The sequence below is a fragment of the Arachis stenosperma genome, chromosome 4 (assembly GCF_014773155.1).
Source record: "Arachis stenosperma cultivar V10309 chromosome 4, arast.V10309.gnm1.PFL2, whole genome shotgun sequence".
Taxonomy (NCBI): Eukaryota; Viridiplantae; Streptophyta; class Magnoliopsida; order Fabales; family Fabaceae; genus Arachis; species Arachis stenosperma.
This window is the reverse complement of record NC_080380.1, coordinates 62,133,048-62,159,588: the sequence shown is the minus strand read 5'-3', so window position 1 is coordinate 62,159,588 and position 26,541 is coordinate 62,133,048. Positions and strand designations below refer to the sequence as shown.

General features: G+C 41.7%; 1 non-coding gene across 1 annotated transcript; it reads left to right on the top strand.

The window, feature by feature from the left end:
• Positions 1 to 21,948: 21,948 nt before the first annotated feature.
• LOC130978433 (small nucleolar RNA R71) lies at positions 21,949 to 22,056 on the top strand. The gene has a single exon (XR_009086077.1). It is a non-coding gene; the product is annotated as a small nucleolar RNA R71 (small nucleolar RNA).
• The last annotated feature ends 4,485 nt before the right edge of the window (positions 22,057 to 26,541 follow it).

The window sequence follows — 26,541 nt, the reverse complement described above, 5'->3', positions numbered from 1 at the left end:
TCAAGGGATGTACTTTCTTCCACAAAACTATTGGGAGCAAATCAACACCTCCCTAGGAGAACTGAGTTCCAACATGGGACAACTAAGGGTGGAGCACCAAGAACACTCCATTCTCCTCCATGAAATTAGAAAAGATCAAAGAATCATGAGAGAGGAGCAACAAAGGCAAGGAAGAGACATTGAGGAGGTCAAGCACTCCATAAGATCTTCAAGAGGAAGAACAAGCCGCCATCACTAAGGTGGACCCGTTCTTTAATCTCCTTGTTCTTTATTTTCCTGTTTTTTCGAATTTTCATGCTTATGTTTATCCATGTTTGTGTCTTATGATCATTAGTGTCTTAGTGTCTATGCCTTAAAGTTATGAATGTCCTATGAATCCATCACCTCTCTTAAATGAAAAATGTTCTTAATTGAAAAAAGAGAAGAATTGCATGAATTTTAGATTTTATAACAGATTAATTATTTTGATGTGGTGGCAATACTTTTGTTTTCTGAATGTATGCTTAAACAGTGCATATGTCTTTTGAATTTGTTGTTCATGATTGGTTGGCTCTTGAAAGAATGATGAAAAAGGAGACATGTTACTGAGGATCTGAAAAATCATAAAAATGACTCTTGAAGCAAGAAAAAGCAGTGAATACAAAAAAAAAAGAAGGAAGCGAAAAAAAGAAAAAAAAACGAAAAAAAAGAGGAAAGAGAAAAAGAAAGAAAAAGAAAGAAATAAAGTTGTGATCCAAGGCAAAAAGAGTGTGCTTAAGAACCCTGGACACCTCTAATTGGGGACTCTAGCAAAGCTGAGTCACAATCTGAAAAGGTTCACCCAATTATGTGTCTGTGGCATGTATGTATCCGGTGGTAATACTGGAAGACAGAGTGCTTTGGGCCACAGCCAAGACTCATAAAGTAGCTGTGTTCAAGAATCATCATACTTAACTAGGAGAATCAATGACACTATCTGGATTCTGAGTTCCTAAAGAAGCCAATCATTCTGAATTTCAAAGGATAAAGTGAGATGCCAAAACTGTTCAGAGGCAAAAAGCTAAAGCCCCGCTCATCTAATTAATACTGATCTTCATATATGTTTTTGGGATTCATTGCATATTCTCTTCTCTTTATCTTATTTGATTTTCAGTTGCTTGAGGACAAGCAACAATTTAAGTTTGGTGTTCTGATGAGCGGACAATTTATACGCTTTTTGGCATTGTTTTTAGTATGTTTTTAGTAGATTTAGTTAGTTTTTAGTATACTTTTTATTAGTTTTTAGTTAAAATTCATTTTTCTGGACTTTACTATGAGTTTGTGTGTTTTTCTATGATTTCAGGTATTTTCTGGCTGAAATTGAGGGACCTGAGCAAAAATCTGATTCAGAGACTGAAAAAGACTGCAGATGCTGTTGGATTCTGACCTCCCTGCACTCGAAGTGGATTTTCTGGAGCTACAGAAGCTTAATTGGCGCGCTCTTAACGGCGTTGGAAAGTAGACATCCTGGGCTTTCCATCAATATATGATAGTCCATACTTTGCCCAAGATTTGATGGCCCAAACCGGCGTTCAAAGTCACCTTCAGAATTCCCAGCATTAAACGCCGAAACTGGCACCAAAGTGGGAGTTAAACGCCCAAACTGGCACAAAAGCTGGCGTTTAACTCCAAGAAGAGTCTCTACACGAAAATGCTTCAATGCTCAGCCCAAGCACACACCAAGTGGGCCCGAAAGTGGATTTTTATGTCATTTACTCACCTTTGTAATTCTTAAGCTACTAGTTCCCTATAAATAGGACCTTTTACTATTGTATTTTTCATCTTTTGATCATGTTTTTATGATTGAACCCTCTTTGGGAGGCTGGCCTCACGGCCATGCCTAGACCTTGTTCTTATGTATTTTCAACGGTGGAGTTTCTACACACCATAGATTAAGGTGTGGAGCTCTACTGTACCTCGAGTATTAATGCAATTACTATTGTTCTTCTATTCAATTCAGCTTGTTCTTATTCCAAGATATCACTTGTTCTTCAACTTGATGAATGTGATGATCCGTGACACTCATCATCATTCTCACTTATGAACGTGTGACCGTCAATCACCTCCGTTCTACCTTAGATTGGGTAGATATCTCTTGGGTTCTTTAACCGGAATCTTCGTGGTATAAGCTAGAATTGATGACTGCATTCAAGAGAATCCGGAAGGTCTAAACCTTGTCTGTGGTATTCTGAGTAGGATTCAATGATTGAATGAACTGTGACGAGCTTCAAACTCGCGATTGTGGGGCGTTAGTGACAGACGCAAAAGAATCACTGGATTCTATTCCGACATGATCGAGAACCGACAGCTGGATAGCCGTGCCGTGACAGGGTGCGTTGAACATTTCCACTGAGAGGACGGGACTGTAGCCATTGACAACGGTGATGCCCAACATACAGCATGCCATGGAAGGGAGTAAGAAGGATTGGATGAAGACAGTAGGAAAGCAGAGAGACGGAAGGGACAAAGCATCTCCATACGCTTATATGAAGTTCTCACCAATGAATTGCATAAGTATCTCTATCTTTATCTTTATGTTTTATTCATACATCATCCATAACCATTTGAGTCTGCCTGACTAAGATTTACAAGGTGACCATAGCTTGCTTCATACCAACAATCTCCATGGGATCGACCCTTACTCGCGTAAGGCTTATTACTTGGACGACCCAGTACACTTGCTGGTTAGTTGTGCGAAGTTGTGTTTATGCCATGGTATTGAGCACCAAGTCTTTGGGGCCATTACTAGGGATTATTTGAGTTGTGAAAAGTAGTGATCACAATTTCGTGCACCAACCACTAATGTTGGAGTTAACGTGGGTACATAAGGGTGGAACGTTAGTGGAAAAAGTGAATGCCACTAACGTTCTCGAACCCACAATGGCACTCAACGTTAATCTCTCTAAATACCCAAGCCTAATTCATATTTTTCTGTAAGCTGGGCCCACTCAAGATAAGAACTGCTTCAACTCAAGATCCAGAGCCCACATCCAAGACTTGAAGAACTCACTAGAAAATCAAGAGGAGTAGTATATATAGGAGTAATTTTGAACTATAGAGAAGCTTGGCACTTTTGGGGGCTACTCTCTGTATATTTACTTTTCTGCACTTTTAGCATGGATTTTTCTTTTCTGCCATTTTTCATTTCTAGAGCTATGAACAACTAAACCCCTTTCATTGGGTTAAGGAGCTCTGTTGTAATTTGATGGATCAATTATAGTTTTCATTCTTCTTCTTCTTTCTTTTCTCTTGATCTTACTAAAAAGCTTTCGATATTAATTCAATTGGTTAGTTGTCCTGGAAAAAAACTCTCCATAATTGGATCTCCTTTGAGCCTTAGAAAAGGGATGAAAAGATCATACTAGAAATGCTTTCTCATATAGGACCAAATTAGGGTTTAGGCGGATATAGTGACATGTTATCCTCCCAACACTTTGATTTGGAAATATATGTGGTATAATCAGTGACCACACTTCATCTCTTCCCATGAGCAATTAATAAATCAAGGAATTGGGCAATTGTTCAAGCTTAGAGAGATTGGATTGCCAAGGAATTGGGATCCAATCACTTAAGATTGCCAAGGAGATCAATGAATGCATTGATTGAGGAAGAGATGAGAATGAACTTGATCCGGAGAATGCAACATCTCCTGAACCCAATGATTACCCCATTTCTGATCTTACCCATTCTCTTTACTTTCTGTCATTTATTTTCATGCTCATTACCCCAAATCCCCATTTAAGATTTTGTACTTTAATTTCTGTTATTTACTTTCCAGTCATTTAAATTTCTGCAAGTTCTCAATCTAAATTCTGTTTAGCTCAACTAGCATATTCTTCTAACTAAAGTTGCTTGACCAATCAATCCTTATGGGATTCGACCTCACTCTATTGTGAGTTTTACTTGACGACAATTCGGTATACTTGCCGAAGGGAAATTTGTTGAGAGACAAGTTTTCATGCATCATGAGTTTGAGAGAAGGAAGAGAAATGAATGAGAATGTGAATTGAATAGGGGGAGGTGTAGAATGGGGGTTATTCATATAAAAAGGATGCTGGGTGTTTGAAGGGTGTGGATTGATGGTGTTGCTTAATGATGGACGGTTGGGGTTTGGCATTGGATGAGCACAAGGATCACCTCTTTTATGAGGGTCTTGGTTTGGTCTCGAAGGCTATCCAACTCTCAATGTTGCATGGCAACACTTCCCAAGATACTCCCCTTGAAGACAAGTGTGTGATTTCCTTGGTATAGTGGCCGAACCTCCTTTCTTTGGTTGTCCTATCAAGTACCACTGATGCAGGCAGAAATTGGCGAATTAAAAATTATTAAAATATATACGTTGCAAGTATAGTTCTTAACTCGCCAGAAATCCACTTATCAATTTAGAAAGGTGTCATAGAAATTTAAAATTAAAATAATGGGAGTATGAATCCCAGGTCGTCTCCCAACGAGTTGCAGAAAAGTGTGCTATTTTATTAATCAGATGTTTTCAAAAGGTTTGAGTTGAGTAAATAGGAAATTAAATTGGAGAATTTGAATAATATAAATAAAAGCCTTGACTGGGAGTTGATTAGTTGGAAGCCCCATTATTGTTGGGTTACTTTCTAGATTACTTGATAATTAAAGGTTATCCTGTTTAGTTATCTCTTACTAGGTAAGGGAAAGTCAAACAAGTTGGAATGCTATGTCCGTTCACCAGTTGCAACCCACTTAATTAAAAGGGATTGGTGTTAGTGACTTGAGGGCAATCCAACAATGAACCCAATTACAATCTTGCTTTTAAGCTTTCCAACTCAAGTGTTCCTTTCAATCAACTCCCCGTCAAGTTAGGGAACTACTCGCTCATTGTGAATGTAAAATTCATAACATATGAAAAGGAATTAAGGAAAGACATTGTAAATAAAAATCAAAATAATCAATTAAAAATAAAAGTAATCCTTGTATTAAATAATCCTAAAAATATTCCAATGGTAAAATTAAACAAAGCAAAGGACATGGAAGAGTAAAGCCAAGTAAAGAAAACGAACTAGAATGACAAAGTCTTGATGAGGTAATAACTCTTCTCAGTATCCCAATGCAAAAAGTGGTAGCAAAATAAAATCCTAAGAACTATGAATGTGTAGAGAGAAAAACCTAGAGGAGGAGTAAAAATTAGATCTAAAACTATATCTGTCTAGAATGAATTGTTGTCCCTGGTTTCTGCATGTTCTCTGGCTCTAGTCTGCTGTTCTAGGCCGAAAACTGGGTCAAAATAGGGTCCAAAATTGCCCCCCAGCGAATTCTGTAGATTATGCAGATCGCGCACGTCACGCGATCGCGTCATCCATGCGGACGCGTCATTCCCGTTTTTTCCTGCCACACGTTCGCGTCGTCCATGTTTCTGCGTCACTTGTGCTTTTCCAATCCGCGTGGTCGCGTGAGCCATGTGGCCGCGTCACTGCGATTTCTCCTCTTTCGCGCGAACGCGTGAGCCATGTGGCCGCGTCACTTCTCGCTGGTTATCTCCTCACTTTCTCATGTTCCTTCTATTTTTGCTAGCTTCCTTTCCAATCTCCAGCTCATTTATGCCCTATAAAGCCTGAAACACTTAACACACAGATTACGGCATCGAATGGAATAAAGGAGAATTAAAATGCATAATTAAAAGTCTCTAGGAAGCAGTTTTCAATTATGTAATAATTTCAGGAAGGAAATATAAATGCATGCTAAATTAATGAATAAGTGGGTAAGGATCATGATAAAACCACCCAATTAAATACAATATAAACCATAAAATAGTGGTTTATCAACCTCCCCACACTTAAACATTAGCATGTCTTCATGCTTAATTGAAGGAGATAAGATAAATAAGTATGAACATGTAGAAACTCATGCAATGCAATGCAACCTATATATATGAATGCAACTATATGATTCTTGCCCACTTGATCAAAAGTAAATAAGCTCTTCAAAACAATTACAAATCAAATTCCATTAATTCTATCATTATACAGTAAGACAGATAAAAGTGCAAGAAGATAGCTCATGAAAGCATGGAACATGGAAATTCAAGCATTGAATCATCACTAATGATGTATGTATGCTCTAATCTCTCTAGTGTATAGGGTAATCACTCTATCCTTCTCTAATCATGCTCTCTAACTTTTGTTTTTCTCCTAACCAATCAACAACAGTTAATATACCAATGCAAATATCATGAGGTCTTTTCAAAGTTGTAATGGGGCCAAGGTAAGGGTAGGGATACATATATGGTTAAGTGAGCTTATAAATTGAATCTTTAATTAACCAAAGCTTTAACCCAACCTATATATTTTATATAACCTTAGAATTCTTACCTAGCTATCCAGAATTCCATTTTACATTCCATACTCATGTAGCAAAAAATTTTTTTTTATCATATGTGTATTGATCTTTGAATTCTTAATTCAGCATTGGGGTAATTTTGTCCCCTTATTTATTTATTGATTTTTTTTAATATAGACATAAAAATAAACATAGCTTATCAATGCACATAGATTTTTAATTCTTATAGTTTCACATGAGTAGGTATCCAAATTCCCATTGTATTATCATGACACATTCCCTTAATAACTTTTGTTCCCACAATTTCCCATACTTAACTAGCATACACAATTCTATCTTAAACTAACCAAAGATTCAATTTGGGATATACAATTGTTTTTCCGCTTAAGGCTAGTAATATGGTAAAATATAGAACAAATGGGATTTAAAGGCTCAAAGTGGTTAACAAAGGTAATTGAAAAGGGTAGGCTTAATTTGGATAAGTGAGTTTAAACAAATAATGGCCTCAATCATATGCAAGCATACAAACATAATAAATATTGGACATATAGGATGAAACAAAATATAGATTACAATCATAGAGAAGTAAACACACAAGAATAAAATAATTATGGTTAAATAATATAACCATGCATAAAGGTTTAAATCTTCACAGGTTGTGTGTTCTTTAGCTCAAAAATCATGTTCCAAATACAACTTTAAGCAGATTTATCATAAAAAAATTATGAATTAAAATTAGTGAAATTTTGCTCCAAAGATAGAGTCTTAGAAGAAAGTTATTGTCTTTTCAGTCAAGTAGAACATGCATGCAACTAACCTATTACTATGCAATTTATCCTATTCTATAAAAGAAAGAAAATCTAACTAAAATATCCTAATTTATTGGTGCTAGGGAAGAGAAATTACCTCCGGAAGTCGGGTACTGACTGACCTCCCCACACTTAAGGATTTGCACCGTCCTCGGTGCCATCTGTCAGGAATAGTAGTGGGTTGGTGGCAGTGTCTCCACAGTTGGGACCATCGTGGCTCCCTATACTGGTGAAAGAAGTGGAGTCCAGAGTTCCTGGATCGTCATTGGTTCGGTGATTGCCTGTAAGTAGCTCCTTGAGGTATTTGAAACGGCGGTGGTTGCGGCACTCTCGGAGCTTTGCTTTCTTTTCTTGTTGATCCAATCGCTTCAGGATTTGGTACAGCAGCTGACTTGTAGATGGTGGAGGAGCTGCAGCATCCTCTGTGGACTGACTGGTAGTGGCAAGTTGTGGCCTGAGATATTGCCTGTTAGGGACATACTGATCATCCCGTGGAAGAATGGTTTTGGTGTCCCCAGCTCTGTAGGATATTCCGGCTGCTGAGATAAGATCAGAGACCAATGCGGGAAAAGGTAGATTGCCCGCGATCTGCACATGTTCCATAGCATTCCGGATATGTCTTGGTAAATTAAGAGGCTGGTCTGTGAGGATGCACCATAGTAGAACGGCTATGTCTGCCGTGAAGGAGGACTCATGAGTACTTAGGAAGACGTAATGGGACATAATCTATGCCCATACGTGAGCCTCTAAGGTGAGTGCAGAAGCCGAGATTCCCTTAGGACGGGAACGATGGTATCCGAAGATCCATTTACTGCCAGGTCAAGCGATAACTCTGAGAACAGCATCCCAGTCAAAGGTGTATGCCTGGCGCTTGATCGCGGCTTTCTAAAAAGCGTCCAATCCTTCTGGATCAGGGAGGAGATCTAAGGCTTGCTGAATGACCTCTTCTGTAATGGAGACTTGCTTATGGCGTAAATAAACGGACTGCAGAGTCGGTAGGTGGAAGTTGGAGTAGAACTCAACAACCCAAGAAAGATTAACCTGTCGTGGCAATCTCTGTAAGAATCGCCAATGTCTTTGTGCAATTTGTGGCTCAACAAATTCAGCAATACGAGGCAGAAGGATAAGAAGGTGTTCATTGTTGTAATTTCGAGCTGCCAGAATACGAAACATCTGCTCACAGTAGCGATTTGGGAATCGTGCAGTGTCCTTTGCTAGGAAGGCTTCTTTTTCATCAACCTTGATAATCCTTTTAATTATTTTTGTTGAGGGCTTGACTGCAATTGAAGAAGGCTCTGCCACTAATGATCTCTTTGTTCCTTTCCTTGCGATGGGTTTAGGGGTAGCTTTCTCTTTGCCTTTCTTGGTGGTCATTCTGAAAAAGGGAAGAGAAAGTAAGTTAAATCTAAAGCGATAAAGCAAGAAAGGGGATTGAGTGAGTGATAATCAGTGCATGGTAAAGATGAATGAAATAAACACATGGTCATGACAACATGCGAAAAGATCAAGAAAGGGAATAGAATAAGTGCACGATAGGGAAGTAGATGCAAGATGTTTATTGGCATGCCGGCAAGGGCATGAGTAGCATAGATCAAGCATCACTTCGTAACAAACTATCACGTTTGTATTGGCAATTAAATGCAATTAATAAAATAGTAAAGGGAATTTGTGAAAAGCATGCATTGAATAGTAGGATATGATAATGTAGAAAAGTGCATAATGTCATACGGGCTTTTTCACAAACACAGCATGCATGGTAAATGTTCCGAGGGTTACCTGAAACTGTAGGTCGATCTCGGACGAGATCTTCTGTACTGGTCGGAGCTGTTGTGTCCGACTTGTTGGACTGGTTGCACTGCTGATCCTTCGTCACCGGAGGGTGGGGGGTACCTGCAAGAGACTCCGATGCTTAAGTTAGCATGGGTATTAAACAGGTTTTGTGTAGAATCAGAGTATGAGTTATACCTGGGTGCTCCAGTGTATTTATAATGGTGAGAAGTGACCTTCTTAGATAAGATAAGTTAGTTATCTTTATCTTATCTTTATCTTATCTTTAAGTGAGGTCATCTTATCTTCAAGGGAACCGCCTTTATCTTTCTGGGCTTTAGCTGCCTTTAGATTGGGCTATGTTCCTTCGTTTTGGGCCTGCTTTGGGCTCCTTTGGCGAGTTGGCCGAGCTCTTTGAGAAGAGGTCGGGCATTTGGCCGAGCTCTTTGAGAAGAGGTCGGGCATTTGGCTGAGCTCTTTGGGAAGAGGTCGGGCATTTGGCCGAGCTCTTTGCGAAGAGGTCGGGCATTTGGCCGAGTTCTTTGAGAAGAGGTCGGGCATTTGGCCGAGCTCTTTGAGAAGAGGTCGGATAGCCTGACCTGAAGAGGTCGGTTGACTTGTTGCTAAACATCCCAGGTCGGACATCTTGACCCAGGGTATGAACAGTGCCCCTGCTTGAGTTCGATCTTTTCATGAGATCGTGTTTTTCAGAGCTTCGATCTCTTTGGAAGTCGTGCTCAAGCAGGGGCACTGTTCATACCCTGGGTCAAGATGTCCGACCTGGGATGTTTAGCAACAAGTCAACCGACCTCTTCAGGTCAGGCTATCCGACCTCTTCTCAAAGAGCTCGGCCAAATGCCCGACCTCTTCTCAAAGAACTCGGCCAAATGCCCGACCTCTTCTCAAAGAGCTCGGCCAAATGCCCGACCTCTTCTCAAAAAGCTCAGCCAAATGCCCGACCTCTTCTCAAAGAGCTCGGCCAAATGCCCGACCTCTTCTCAAAGAGCTCGGCCAACTCGCCAAAGGAGCCCAAAGCAGGCCCAAAACGAAGGAACATAGCCCAATCTAAAGGCGGCTAAAGCCCAGAAAGATAAAGGCGGTTCCCTTGAAGATAAGATGACCTCACTTAAAGATAAGATAAAGATAAGATAAAGATAACTAACTTATCTTATCTAAGAAGGTCACTTCTCACCATTATAAATACACTGGAGCACCCAGGTATAACTCATACTCTGATTCTACACAAAACCTGTTTAATACCCATGCTAACTTAAGCATCGGAGTCTCTTGCAGGTACCCCCCACCCTTCGGTGACGAAGGATCAGCAGTGCAACCAGTCCAACAAGTCGGACACAACAGCTCCGACCAGTACAGAAGATCTCGTCCGAGATCGACCTACAGTTTCAGGTAACCCTCGGAACATTGGCGCCGTTGCCGGGGAACCTGGAAGTCATCCCATCACCATGGCGGACAACCATGACAACGACCATGATTCAGATCTAGAGGATAGAACACCGCACAAAGACGCGGATACTACACCAAAAGATACTCTTCAACCCACCAAAGGCGAGAATTCGCCAAAAGAGGAGGCTATGGAGGCACTTCAAGATCGCTTAAAGCAACTCGAAAAAAAAGGTGGAACATCAACAAGAAGCTGAGAGAGACCTACGAAGGGAAGTTAGGTGATGCCACGAGTTAAAGGACAAGCTCCTAAAACTCGAAGCAGATCTCAAGGCCAAAACAACTCGATCCGGTCACGAAGACAGCCCCTACAAAGATCAAGACCCATTCACCAAAGATATCATGAAAGCTAAAATCCCAAAGGACTTCAAGGCTCCCGACATGATCCCGTACGGCGGCACATTGAATCCAAGCCATCATCTCAGTAATTTCAGAAGAATGTACCTCACCGACACATCGGACGCCATTCAATGCAAAGTCTTCCCGACTCCTCTAACGAAGGCAGCAATATGGTGCTTCGACAGTTTGTCTCCAAGATCCATCACAAGTTTGACGACCTTGTTAAGAAGATTCCTCGCCAGGTTCTCCATCCAGAAGGATAAAGCCAAACACACTTCAAAGCTTGCTAGGAATTAAACAAGGAGATCAGAAAAGCCTTCACAGCTACATGGAAAGATTCAACAACGCATGCCTTGACATACAAAGTCTTCCAACAAAAGCGGCCATCATGGGACTCATCAATGGCCTAAGAGAAGGACCTCTCAGCCACTCAATATCCAAGAAGCACCCAACATCTCTGAACGAGGTACAGGAACGGGAACAGAAATACATCAACATGGAAAAGAACTCTCGACTAGGAGAAAAGCTAAAAAACCAAATTCTCCTAACCCACCACGGGACAAGGATAAAGAGTCCAAGAAAAGAGAAGATCAATCGGAGAAGATCCCACCACCTCGCCCAATCAAAAGCAAAAAGGAGAAAGAGGTCGGACGAGTTGAAGGCCCACCTCATAACAAAGAATTGGGCAAGTTGAAGGTCCACCTCACACCAAAGAGGTCGGACGAGTAGAAGGTCCACCTCACACGGAAGAGGTCGGGCGAGTTAAGGTCCACCTCACAACAAAGAGATCGGACAAGTTGAAGGTCCACCTCACACCAAAGAGGTCGGACAAGTTGAAGGTCCACCTCACACTGAAGATGTCGGGCGAGTTTAAGCTCCACCTCACACCAAAGAGGTCGAACAAGTTGAAGGTCCACCTCACACGGAAGAGGTCGGGCGAGTTAAGGTCCACCTCACACCAAAGAGGTCGGACAAGTTGAAGGTCCACCTCACACCAAGGAGGTCGGACGAGTTGAAAAGGACAACGGAGTACGAACAAGCCTTCTGAGATTTCAAAATTCTTGGGGCAACCACCCATCCTTTCCAGACCACGGGAAAGTGAAGAACTCATTATACCTCGCAGTGGGAAGTCAGGCAATAGCCTCAGCACTAGTCAGAGAAGACGAAAGTGGGAAACAACCCGTCTACTTCATCAGCAAAGCTTTACAAGGGACTGAACTAACCTATCAACAGATAGAAAAAGTTCGCTTACACCCTCATGCTCACCTCTCGACGACTCCACCCATACTTTCAAGCTCACACTATCAGAGTTCCAACCAACCAGCCAATAAAGGGCATCCTGCAGAAAACAAACTTAGCTGGAAGAATCCTACAGAGGACAGCTCGGATAATTCGGGAGACCTTGGACAAAACCAGAGAACATCTCGGACAATTCGGGGGACTCTGGACAAAAACAGAAAATAGCTCGGACAAATCGGGGAAAATGAAGTCTGACACATAGAATGCCCGAGCTAATGCAGCCAGCACCAACAACTCGGACAAATCGGAGAAAAATGAAGTCCGACACATAGAATGCCCGAGCTTATGCATTTTCAAAACCAGCCAGCACCAACAGCTCGGACAATTCGGGGATATGAGGTCCGACACATACCTTGAGAGCAGAATGCCCGAGCTGATGCATTTTCAAAACTAGCCAACCAAAGGGCAATAACAGAAGCCTCATCCGAGCTACATTACAAGACCACAACAAATCGGTCTCGAAGGCGGTATAAGGGATGTACTCAGGGTCAGCCACAGTAACACGCATTTAAACTATGAAATCCAGCTAATCAGACACGCTGTCCGGGATCTTAGTAGACATCTCAAAGACATAGGTCGACTATGGAATTACTACCAAACAACTCGGGCAAATAAGGAAACAACTCGGACAATAACAGTAAAACATAAAGTGACAGACGTGGCAGTAAAAGGGAAACCCCGGGACTCACACAAAAGTCCAAGGGCACCCTTTGGAGGCAACAACAGAGCAAAAACCCAAATACAAAGTCAAAGCTTTACATCAAAAAGCATGCCAACTTCCACATTGCCCCACCAGAGGAGCTCATCAGTGTAACATCACCTTGGCCATTCGCAAAGAGGGGACTCGACCTCCTCGGACTATTTTTCCAAGGATCGGGACAAGTCAAGTTCCTCATTATAGTGGTGGATTACTTCACAAAATGGATTGAGGCAGAGCCCCTAGCTAATGCCACTGCTCAAAGAAGTCAGAAATTCTTGTACAAGAACATTATTACAAGGTTTGGGGTTTCTTACTCCATCACCACAAACAATGACACTCAATTCACGGACACAGGTTTCAAGAAAAGAGTGGCTAACTTGAAAATAAAGCACCAATTCACATCCGTAGAACACCCACAAGCCAATGGACAAGCAGAAGCTGCCAACAAAGACATACTAGCTAGGTTAAAACGGAGACTAAAGGACACAAAAGGAGCTTGGGCTGAAGAGCTCCCACAAGTCCTATGGGCATATCGGAACAACTCGACCTGGAGAAGGAAAGCTAGCACCCAACTGGAAAGGACCATACCAAGTTGTTTAGAAGAACTGGGGAAAGGTTGCTACAGACTGCCCGAACTTGAAGGGCAAGAGCTACCAAGGACATGGCATGCCTGCAATCTAAAAAAGGGCGCCAGGCCGAGATCCAAAAAGATTGCCCGACCTAGAAAGGTAAGTACTAACATGTACACACTCTTATCTTTATATTATTGTTTAAAAGATTGCAGATTCCCTAAAAAGTTTCCTACCAAGACGCCCGACTACAGCAGGTCGGCAAGGTGAAACACCAAAATCATCGCCCGATCACGACAAAATCGGCAAAGATGAACACAGAATAATGTAAGAAGTTATAAAAGTAATCCCTGAAAGAGACCTGGCAAAGGTCCAAGAAAGAGGGTTACGATATAACTTAGAAGAGATCGACCTAACGAAGTCGGTTTCCTACAAAAATAAGTTATAAAAGTAATCCCTGAAAGAGACCTGGCAAAGGTCCAAGAAAGATGGTTACGAAATAACTTAGAAGAGATCGACCTAACGAAGTCGGTTTCCTACAAAAATAAGTTATAAAAGTAATCCCTGAAAGAGACCTGGCAAAGGTCCAAGAAAGAGGGTTACGAAATAACTTAGAAGAGATCGACATAAAGAAGTCAGTCTCCTACAACGGACAAGTTATAAAAGTAATCCCTGAAAGAGATCTGACAAAGGTCCAAGAAAGAGGATTACAAAAATAACTTGGAGAAGGGACTGACGTAAAGAAGTCGTCCCATAAACAAAAAGTTATAAAAAGTAATCCCTGAAAGAGACCTGACAGAGGTCCAATAAAGAGGATTACTAGAAATAACTTAGAAGCGACCGACACGAAGAAGTCGGCCCAAAGCTACAGCTTGGAACAACAAGAAAAAGTCGGACCAACAAAAGCTACAGCTTGGACCGACAAGAGGAAGTCGGACCAACGAAAACCACAGCTTGGACCGACAAGAAGTCGGACCAACGAAAGCTACAGCTCGTCGACACGAGAAATTGGACCAACGAAAAGCGTGCGCTAAAAGGGACATAGCTTTGCCCAAAAAGCCACGGCTCCATGACAAGGCTATCAAAATTGTTCAGACCAACTAAAAAGGTTCTACCAAAGAACACTAAAAAGTCGTCGGACAAGTTAGCCCCAAGGACCACCTCAACCAAGCAGAAAGTGGACAAAACCGGCAGTGATCAAAAGAGGTCGGACAACAAAATACCGACACTCTACAAAGATCCACAAAGGGGACAAAGACATCTCGCAAACGGCCAGAGGAATGCCAGAAATGCTTTGCTAAAAAAGGTACGAAGTCTTGAAAAAAGACACTACTTAAAAGGCAAAAGCACAAATCAAAACGGCGCTAAAAAGTCATCCAAACAGACTATAAAAGGTTTCCCATCAGGAACTATACCTAAAAAGTTGTTGGATTATGACTAAAAAAGCCCGAACAGTGAAGACAAACAAGTCGGAAGAAGGCTGAAAAGACCTCTCAACAAACTAAAAAAGGCAATGCCAAACTCGCACAAGATAAAACTACTCAAGATCGACCAAAGTCAGGATGCTTGAGTACGACTTCCCCCAAAGAGAGCACGATCTCACAGGAAAGATCGAACTCAAGCAGGGGCAAAGTCGTACAGGTCGACGTCAGCTAAGAAGAGGCGCAAGTACAAATCTCAAAAAAAAGAACAAGCCAAAAGGTTAAGAAAAAACCTTAAAGCTCAAAAGTGCTTAGCTAAAAGGGATACAACTCCACTCAAAGAAAGCACAAATCTCAAACAGGGCTACGTACGTCATCCGAGACTAAAAAGGTTCTATACAAAGAAAACTAAAAAGTCATCAGACAAAAGTCGCTAAGAGTCCGGATATCAAGCCGCAAAGATAACTTCACCAAAGCAGAGGGTTGTCAACACAAAAGCAAGGAGTGATCCAGAAGGCAAGGGTAGAAAACCCACACTACTACTCAAAAGAGGACGGACTGTGAAGTACCAAACCTCTAGAAAATCCGCAAAAGATTTCAAAGCAATGAAGAATCAAAGCCAGACAGATGCTTGAGCACGACTTCCAAAGAGATCGAAGCTCTGAAAAACACGATCTCACGAAAAGATCGAACTCAAGCAGGGGCACTGTTCATACCCTGGGTCAAGATGTCCGACCTGGGATGTTTAGCAACAAGTCAACCGACCTCTTCAGGTCAGGCTATCCGACCTCTTCTCAAAGAGCTCGGCCAAATGCCCGACCTCTTCTCAAAGAGCTCGGCCAAATGCCCGACCTCTTCTCAAAGAGCTCGGCCAAATGCCCGACCTCTTCTCAAAGAGCTCGGCCAAATGCCCGACCTCTTCTCAAAGAGCTCGGCCAACTCGCCAAAGGAGCCCAAAGCAGGCCCAAAACGAAGGAACATAGCCCAATCTAAAGGCGGCTAAAGCCCAGAAAGATAAAGGCGGTTCCCTTGAAGATAAGATGACCTCACTTAAAGATAAGATAAAGATAAGATAAAGATAACTAACTTATCTTATCTAAGAAGGTCACTTCTCACCATTATAAATACACTGGAGCACCCAGGTATAACTCATACTCTGATTCTACACAAAACCTGTTTAATACCCATGCTAACTTAAGCATCGGAGTCTCTTGCAGGTACCCCCCACCCTCCGGTGACGAAGGATCAGCAGTGCAACCAGTCCAACAAGTCGGACACAACAGCTCCGACCAGTACAGAAGATCTCGTCCGAGATCGACCTACAGTTTCAGGTAACCCTCGGAACAGTAAATAATCCAATGAAAATAATAAATTGAACATGCAAGCAATCCCTTTAAAAAAAATACAATTGCCAAACAATTATGAAACAATCCATAGTGACCAAATAAATTCCAACAACAATAAAAAGGGAAAAGAAGGAAAAGAAAACATATGCAAAGAAATTAAAAAGAAAGAGGAAGGAAGAAGAAAACATAAATAAAGAAGAAGAATAGAAAAATGAAGAGGGAAGAAGAGAAGAAAAACCTTGATAATAGTGGGAAGAGAGAGAGAAAGTAGAAAGTGAGAAGGAGGGAAGAAGGAAGAAGGGAGAAGGAAGAAATAAGGAGGGAAAAGAAAAATTAGGATTTGGAGAAGAGAAAGATAAGATATTTTGGCAATTTAGGTTGAGCTGTACGGCGCAAGCGACGCGGCCATGTGGGCACGTGTTCGCGTGATTGCGATTCAATTCAGTTGACGCGGTCGCGTGACCCACATTATGCTTCTGGCGCGAGTGCAGCTCGCGCCTGCACAACTCTCTATACGAATTAATATATTTGCCAAATTTGGGGTGACGCGATTGTGTGGGGCATGCGATCGTGTGAGTGGGCTTTAGAAAGGAATGACGCGGATGCGTCGGTGATGCGGTCGCGTGATAAGGATTGTGCGTCCAGCACCAATCCAGCACCACTCTCGCACAATAGTTCGTTGTGCACCCTTTTTACGTCGAAAATCAGGGCACGCGGCCGCGTGGGGCACGCGGTCGCGTGGTAGGCCATTATTCCCATGTGCGCGGACGCGTCAGCGACGCGGTCGCATGGTACGATTTGTGCCACTGGCACGCCTCCAGCCACACTCCAGCGTGACTCTCTGTTCGTTTTTATTTTCTCCCCTCTCCTTTCGACGCGGACGCGTCGCTGATGAGGTCGCGTCGCATGGTTTTTTTTTCAGAGAAATGAAAGTATGTAAATGCAGATGCACGAAAATACTGATAAAGAGAAGAGTTATTGAATAGGAAAAACTAAAAATAGAGAAAAGAATAATCATACCATGGTGGGTTGTCTCCCACCTAGCACTTTGCTTTAACGTCCGTAAGTTGGACGCTCCACTAGCTCAATCTTCTGCTGAGTGGGGATCTTCCAAGAGGAAAATCTCAAGCTCCTTATTTTTCTGCATCTTCTCGCCATGGTACAGCTTCATACGTTGTCCATTAACTTTGATAAGTTCAGAGCTTGAAGGATGGCTTAGGTGATAAACTCCGTATGGTTCGGCCTTCTCTATTCTGTATGGACCATCCCATCTTGATCTCAACTTGCTTGGCATGAGCCTCAGTCGAGATTTGTAAAGGAGGACTAAATCCCCAGGTTGGAACTCTTTTCTCTTGATGTGCTAATCATGTACAGCCTTCAACTTCTCCTTGTATATTCTTGAGTTCTCATAAGCTTCTAGGCGAAGGTTCTCCAGTTCTTGTAGTTGCAACTTCCTTTCAGCTCCGGCTTTCTCAATTCCCATGTTGCACTCCTTGACTTCCCAAAAGGCTCTGTGCTCGACTTCAAGTGGGAGATGACAAGCTTTTCCATAAACTAAGCGGAAAGGACTCATCCGAATGGGTGTTTTATATGCTGTCCTATATGCCCATAGTGCATCTTGTAGCCTGGTGCTCCAGTCTTTTCTATGAGGTTTGACTATCTTCTGCAAGATACGCTTTATCTCTCTGTTTGACACCTCGGCTTGCCCATTGGTCTGAGGATGGTATGCTGTTGCAACCTTATGAATTATCCCATGCTTCTTCATTAATCCTGTTAGTCTCCTATTACAAAAATGGGTGCCTTGATCGCTCACGATTGCTCGTGGTGATCCAAAGCGGCAAATAATATGGTTTCTCACAAAGGAAACAACAATGTTAGCATCATCAGTGCGGGTAGAAATTGCTTCCACCCATTTGAAAACGTAAACCACAGCTAACAATATATAAGAATAACCATTAGAATTTGGAAATGGACCCATGAAGTCAATGCCCCAAACGTCAAAAATTTCACAGAAAAGCATAATTTGTTGAGGCATCTCATCCCTCCTGGATATATTACCAAATTTTTGGCATGGGAGACAAGAGTTACAAAACTCAGCAGCGTTTCTAAAAAGAGTAGGCCACCAGAATCCACAGTCTAAGATCTTTCTAGCTGTTCTTTAAGGGCCAAAATGTCCTCCACTCTCAGATGAGTGGCATGCCTCTAAAATGGGCTGGAATTCTAATTGAGGCACACAACGTCTAATTACCTGATCAACGCCACATCTCCATAAATATGGGTCATCCCATATATAATATTTACACTCGCTTTTCAGCTTCTCCCTTTGATGCTTAGAAAAGTGTGGAGGAAATGTGCGGCTAACTAGATAATTAGCTACAGGTGCGTACCAAGGGACTACCTCAGATACTGCTTGCAGGTTATCAAATGGAAAATTATCATCTATAGGAGTAGAATCATCCTTAATGTGCTCAAGGCGACTCAAGTGGTCTACCACTAGATTCTGGTTACCACTCCTATCCTTTATTTCTAAATCAAATTCTTGTAATAGCAGTATCCAACGTATGAGCCTTGGTTTGGACTCCTTTTTAGCCAATAGATACTTTAAAGCTGCATGGTCCGAATACACTACTACTCTAGTACCAAGTAAATAAGCTCAAAATTTATCTAGAGCAAAAACAATAGCAAGAAGCTCTTTCTCAGTAGTAGTATAATTAGACTGGACAGTGTCTAAAGTCTTAGACGCATAAGCAATAACAAAAGGATCCTTACCTTCACGCTGAGCCAGCGCTGCTCCTATTGCATGGTTGGAAGTATCGCACATGATTTCAAACGGCTGGCTCCTGTTTGGTCCTCTCACAATTGGAGCTTGAGTCAGGGCGGTTTTCAGCTTGTCAAATGCTTGTTTGCAATCCTCACTGAACTCGAACTCAATATCTTTCTGTAGTAATCTGGATAGGGGAAGTGCTACCTTATTAAAGTCCTTAATGAATCTTCGGTAAAAACCTGCATGTCCAAGGAACAAACGGACTTCCCTCACAGAAGAGGGGTAAGGCAAACTTGAAATAACATCCACCTTTGCTGAATCTACAAAAATGGCAGTATTAGATACAACATGTCCCAGTACGATTCCTTGTTTAACCATAAAATGACATTTTTCAAAATTTAATACAAGGTTTGTACTAACATATCTATCTAATACTCTAGATAAACTATCCAAGCAAAGGTTAAAAGAATCACCATAAACGATAAAACCGTCCATAAAAACCTCTATATAGTTCTCAATAAGATCATAGAAAAGACTCATCATGCACCTCTGGAAGGTAGCTGGTGCATTGCACAGGCCAAAGGGCATTCTTTTGTAAGCATAAGTCCCAAAGGGACATGTAAAGGTAGTTTTTTTCTGATCCTCAGGAGCTATATGAATCTGGAAATAGCCTGTATAACCATCTAAAAAGCAATAATGTGATTTACCTGACAGGCGATCCAGCATTTGATCAATGAATGGAAGAGGATAGTGATCCTTACGAGTAGCTTGGTTGAGACGCCTGTAATCAATGCAAACCCTCTAGGCGTTCTGTACTCTGGTTACTATGAGCTCTCCATGCTCATTCTTCACTGTAGTGACTCCAGACTTCTTGGGCACCACTTGTACTGGGCTCACCCATTCATTGTCTGAGACGGGGTAGATAATACCTGCCTCTAATAGTCTGGTCACTTCCTTCTTGACAACCTCTAAAATAGTGGGGTTCAGTCTTCTTTGGGGTTGACGAACAGGTCTTGCTCCTTCTTCTAAAAATATCCTGTGCTCACAAGGTTGATGCCTACTATGTCTGCTAAACTCCACCCAATTGCTTTCTTGTGCTTCCTCAGCGCACTAAGTAACTGCTCTTCCTGCTGAGAAGTGAGGTCCTGTGCAACGATAACTGGAAACTTCTGCTTGTCCTCAAGGTAGGCATATTTGAGATGTGGAGGGAGAGGTTTCAATTCTAACTTATGGTCGTGGTTTGGCTCTGGATTATCTAGAACTGGTGGCAGTGGTAGAGTGCCTGCATTGTCCTCGGAATTTCCCACACTTGGACCTTGTCCTATGTACTTATCTTCAAACTCTTCCTGGTGAACTTCAGCTACGGTTTCATCTATGATGTCACACTGGAAGATAGAACGATCTTCTGGAGGGTGCTTCATAACTCCATTCAGATTGAAGCTTACTACTCGGCCGTCTATTTCAAAAGAGTATGTGCTTGCAAAAGCATCTAATTTGAACTTCGAGGACTTCAAGAAAGGTCATCCGAGTAGGATAGACGATGGCTTCTCTGAGTCATTTTGGGGCATCTCCAGGATGTAAAAATCGATGGGGAAAGTGAGACCTTTAATGCCCAGTAATACATCTTCAGCAACTCCAGCCACTGTAATAATACTTTTATCTGCTAACACAAAATAAGCTGCCGACCTTTTTAAGGGAGGGAGCCTCAAAACATCATATACAGATAAAGGCGTTATACTAACACATGCTCCTAAATCACACATGCAGTCAGAAAATATCACACTTCCAATTGTACAGTTAACCATGCATGGACCTGGATCACTACATTTTTCAGGTATATTTCCCATTAAAGCAGATATAGAACTTCCTAAAGGGATAGTTTCTAATTCATTAATTTTGTCTTTATGTATGCACAAATCTTTTAGAAACTTTGCATATTTAGGTACCTGTTGAATGACATCAAAAAGGGGAACAGTTACCTCAACCTTTTTGAATATTTCTACCATTTTGGGATCAGGTTCCAACTGCTTCCGGGGCTTCCTTGCAAGTTGTGGAAATGGAATAGGAACGGCGTCCTCTATAGTGTCTGTGCCCTTTGGTGCTTCTTCCTGTGATTTGGCGTCTTCTTCTTCAGCCATGTCTTGCATGCTCTTTTCTTCTTCAACATCTTCTATTTCCACTACCTCTTCAGCTGAGGTGTATTTAGATGAAGTTGGTTCTTCCTGATTCCTCTCTTGCAATGTGGTTCCGGACCTTAGGGTGATGGCATTGATACCACCCTTTGGGTTGGGTAATGGTTGAGAGGGGAGTCCACCAGAGCTTGAGGACTGGTTGTTGGAGTTGTTCATTGATCCAATCTGTGAGACAATGGCTTGCAAAGTATAATTCAAACCATTGTTGGAGTTGTTGGCCTGTTGTCTCCGATCAATGGCTTGTAGTAATTCATCAGTAGGAGATGAAGAGGGGTAAATGATCTGAGAGGTCTGCTGAGATGCTTGAGGCTGTCTTGAATGAGGTGCTCTGTAGGACTGATTCTGATTCTGCTGCCTGAAGTTGTTATTGTTATTCCACCTCTGATTTCCATTATTATCTCTGCCTCCTTTGTTATAAATGTCCCTTCAACCCTGGTTAGAATTGTCTCTCCAACCTTGGTTAGAGTTATCCTGCCATCCTTGGTTATAGTTGCCACCTTGATTGTACCCTTGATTGGGGCGGTCATGAAAGTTATAAGTGGCTGCTACAGTGTTGTCTTCTGGTTGGAGTTGCGGACACTCATCGGTATGATGACTGTAATTTGCACAGATTCCACATACTCTTTGTGGAACCAACTGCTGGCTGTGCTGTGGTGGAGAAGGCTGAACTTGCTGAGGCTGTTGTTGGTTCAGTTGCATCTGCTTCAGCAAGTTAGTCATTTCACATAAGCTCTGAGCTATAGCAGCAGTCTCTTTACTAGTGGTTACCTCTGCAACAGTTCTTGACCGACTTTGTCTCTGCCTATGATTCCTAGTAGAGTCAGCTAAGTCGCTGATCAATTGCCATGCTTCTTCCGTAGTCTTATACTTTTTCATAGAACCATTGCTAGCACCTTCCAGTGTGGTCCTATCTTGAGATTTCAAACCCTGTGTAAAGTAGCCGAGCAACACTATCTTGTCAATCATATGATGGGGGCATGCGTCTCGAAGATTATTGAAGCGTTCCAAGTATTCATAGAGGGTCTCAGATTCATCCTGAACGATCATAGATATGTCCTTCCTCAGCTTATCGGCAACTTCAGCTGGAAAGAATTTATCCAGAAAGTCTCTCCTAAGTGTATCCCATTTGGAAACAGTTGTTACGGGTTGAGTGTAGTACCACTCTCTTGCCATTCCCTCCAGAGAAAACGGGAAGGCTTTCAACAGAATGGAGATTTCATCAGTGCAATCACGCTTAACAGTAGAAAAAGCAGTCTGAAAATCCCTAAGATGCTTGATAGGCTCTTGAGCAGGTAAGCCATGAAACTTGGGCATCAAGTTAAGTAGTGAAGACTTTATTTCAAAATCTAAAGCTACTGCTGGGTGGTGTGCCTGGAATAATTGGAGCGTAAAATCAGGGGCTCCTTCCTCCTGGATAGTGACTCTTCTGGGTGCTGCCATGTCACCTGCACGTAAATGAACTGGATCAGTAGAGAGGGAGCTTGTTTCTTCCTTAGATGACGGTTCAGGTTCATCCTCAAAGAGGAGTCACCGACGCCGAGCTTGCCTTATACGTGAAAGAGTTCTTTCAATTTTAGGGTAAATACTGGCAAGCTTGGATCAAGAAGTGAACGCGTCATTTAACGAAAGAAACGTACAGCTCATAGTAACAGAATGAAAAGAAAAAATTGCAATTAAAATAAATACCAATCAATAAATTAGCACTCTGTTGCAACTTCCCAGCAACGGCGCTAAAAATTGATGCAGGCAGAAATTGGCGAATTAAAAATTATTAAAATATATACGTTGCAAGTATAGTTCTTAACTCGCCAGAAATCCACTTATCAATTTAGAAAGGTGTCACAGAAATTTAAAATTAAAATACTGGGAGTATGAATCCCAGGTCATCTCCCAACGAGTTGCAGAAAAGTGTGCTATTTTATTAATCAGATGTTTTCAAAAAGGTTTAAGTTGAGTAAATAGGAAATTAAATTGGAGAATTTGAATAATGTAAATAAAAGCCTTGACTGGAAGTTGATTAGTTGGAAGCCCCATTATTGTTGGGTTACTCTCTAGATTAATTGATAATTAAAGGTTATCCTGTTTAGTTATCTCTTACTAGGTAAGGAAAAGTCAAACAAGTTGGAATGCCACGTCCGTTCACCAGTTGCAACCCACTTAATTAAAAGGGATTGGTGTTAGTGACTAGAGGACAATCCAACAATGAACCCAATTACAATCTTTCTTTTAAGCTTTCCAACTCAAGGGTTCCTTTCAATCAACTCCCCGTCAAGTTAGGGAACTACTCACTCTTTGTGAATGTAAAATTCATAAGATATGAAAAGGAATTAAAGAAAGACATTGTAAATAAAAATCAAAATAATCAATTAAAAATAAAAGTAATCCTTGTATTAAATAATCCAAAAAATATTCCAATGGTAAAATTAAACAAAGCAAAGGACATGGAAGAGTAAAGCCAAGTAAAGAAAATGAACTAGAATGACGAAGTCTTGATGAGGTAATAACTCTTCTCAGTATCCCAATGCAAAAAGTGGTAGGAAAATAAAATCCTATGAACTATGAATGTGTAGAGAGAAAAACCTAGAGGAGGAGTAAAAATTAGATCTAAAACTATATCTGTCTAGAATGAATTGTTGTCCCTGGTTTCTGCATGTTCTATGGCTCTAGTCTGCTGTTCTAGGCCGAAAACTGGGTCAAAATAGGGTCTAAAATCGCCCCCAGCGAATTCTGTAGATTATGCAGATCGCGCACGTCACGCGATCGCATCATCCATGTGGACGCGTCATTCGCGTTTTTTCTGCCACACGTTCGCGCCGTCCATGTTTCCACGTCACTTGTGCTTTTCCAATCCGCGCGGTCGCGTGAGTCATGTGGCCGCATTACTGCGATTTCTCCTCTTTCGCGCGAACGCGTGAGCCATGCGGCCGCGTCACTTCTCGCTGGTTATCTCCTCACTTTCTCATGTTCCTTCCATTCTTGCTAGCTTCCTTTCTAATCTCCAACTCATTCATGCCCTATAAAGCTTGAAACACTTAACACACAGATTACGGCATCGAATGGAATAAAGGAGAATTAAAATGCATAATTAAAAGTCTCTAGGAAGCAGTTTTCAATCATGTAATAATTTCAGGAAGGAAATATAAATGCATGCTAAATTAATGAATAAGTGGGTAAGGATCATGATAAAACCACACAATTAAACACAATATAAACCATAAAATAGTGGTTTATCAACCACCAATACCCTTTTTGATTTCTTATACAAGACAAAAGGAATGCAAAAAGTTAATTGAATTTTTTTTTGTGGGAAAAATTAAAGTGTGGAATAGCTAATGTTAAAATTTTTTTTCTTTTGTTTTTAAAATAACTAAATGCTTTTCATGAATGTAAATCAATCGACCACTCAATTTCCCACGCATGCAACGTTGGTAACACCAAACTTGTTTGTCATCATATGGTGCAACAAGATTCGAAAAGAATCTCATACCATTGAGTGTGTTCAAGCCCTCTTGGTGTGCCTTGAACACCAAACTTATCATGTACTATATGCTGCATGTAGGGATTCTTATATTGTTTGTCGAAGTTGATTTAGAATCCATGAACTTTGCTTTATTACTACTATTAGAGAATAAAGAGAGAAGGTATGGAACATGGGTTGCCTCCCATGAAGAGCTTCTTTAGCGTCATTAGCTTGACGTTTGGCCTTTATCAGGGTGGTTGGTAGTGCTTCAAGTCCTCCCCCCTTACAATGGATTTATCTCCATTGGCTTTGTTAAGAAGTTCCACATGTTCTAAGGACAAGATTTTGTTAATGGTGTACACTGGAGGCAGCTAAGATGGAATGGTGGAGAGATGAGGTGGTATAGATGGAAAGTGGGCAGAGACCACTTCATCTCCTGGAGAGAAGTCCTCTGTAGGGATTTTCTTGTTCCTCCATCCCCTTGGGACCTTTTTCTTTGTTTTCCTTGATGTTACCTTGCTCCTTATGGTTCCTTCTTTCAGGGGGATTTTGTTGCTTGTCCCATATGACTCTGGTAAGTCTAGCTTCTATTGGGTCACACTTGGCTGTTGTTCCTTCTGACTACATTGCTTGTTAACCATAGGAGTTCTTAGGTGTGGTGTTTGTGCTCCCTTGTCTGGCTCTTCCATCATCTCTTTATTGTGCTCTTCCTTCGACTCTTCGTTATCATGATCTGCTTCTTGTAATGGTTTGAAAACGTTAAAGGTGAGCTGTTCATCGTGTATCCTCAATACTAGCTCTCCTCGCTCCACATCTATAAGCGCCCGGGATGTGGCTAAAAATGGCCTCCCCAGGATGATGGGGTGGATGAGATTCTCTTCCATTTCCAGGATAACGAAGTCCGTGGGCAGGAAGTAGTTCCCAACCTTCACTAACACGTTCTCAACCACTCCTATAGCCTATTTTTGAGTTTTGTCAGCTAATTTGATGATTACGTCTATGGGTGTTAGCTCATTGATTTGAAGCTTTTTCATGAAGGATAAAGGCATTAAGTTGATACTTGCTCCCAAGTCACAGAGTCCCTTATCAAACATTGTCTATCCTATAGCACAGGGAATGTGGAAGCTCCCTGGATCCTTCTTCTTTGTGGGTGGCTCTGTTTGAATGAGAGCACTGCACTCCCTGTTCATCTTTATTGTCTGTCTACCTTTCAATGAACTCTTTTTTGCCAACAGCTCCTTTATATATTTGATGTAAGATGGCATTTGCTGGAGGGCTTTAATGAATGGTATATTTACATCAAGAGATGCAAACATGTCGAGGAACCTTGAATACATTCTCCTTGCTACACCACCTTTGAGCCTTTGGGGAAAGGGTGCATATGGGTTCAGGGTCTCCCCTTTCTTTAGCTCATCCTTGTGTGTAGGTTGGGGTGCATGGTTTCTATCTTCATGATTTTCCTTTGGACTATCTTGGAGGTGTTCTGTTTGTGTGTCTACTTCCTCCACACTCATCTCATCACTTGTGGTGATCATCTTGCATTCTTCCCACCTTACTTTCTTTGTTTCTTCTCTTGGATTCTTCTCTGTGTCACTGGGAAATCCATCAGTGAGTTTGGGAAACTGTTGAGATAGATACTATTCCAAGGGTTACCTGAATGTGTTCGGCAGGTGAATAGCGGCCGGAGCTGGTGTGTCCGACTTGTGGGACTGAAAGTGCTGCTGATCCTTTGTCCCCGAAGGGTGGGGGTACCTGCAAGGGACTCCGATGCTTAAGTTAGCAAGGGTATTAAGCAGGTATTGAGTAGAATCAGAGTATCAGTTATACCTGGGTGTTCCAGTGTATTTATAATGGTGAGATGTGGCCTTCTGTGGATAAGATAAGTTAGTTATCTTATCTTATCTTTATCTTATCTTTAAGTGAGATCATCTTATCTTTTAACGGAACCGCCCTTCTCTCTGTAGGCTTGGGCTGCCTTGGGATTTGGGGCGTGTTCTTCTATTTGGGCCCTTCTTTTGGCTTTCCTGGGGACTTGACCGAGCTCTTTGGAAAGAAGTCGGGTTGTTCTGACCTAAAGAGGTCGGTCACTTTGT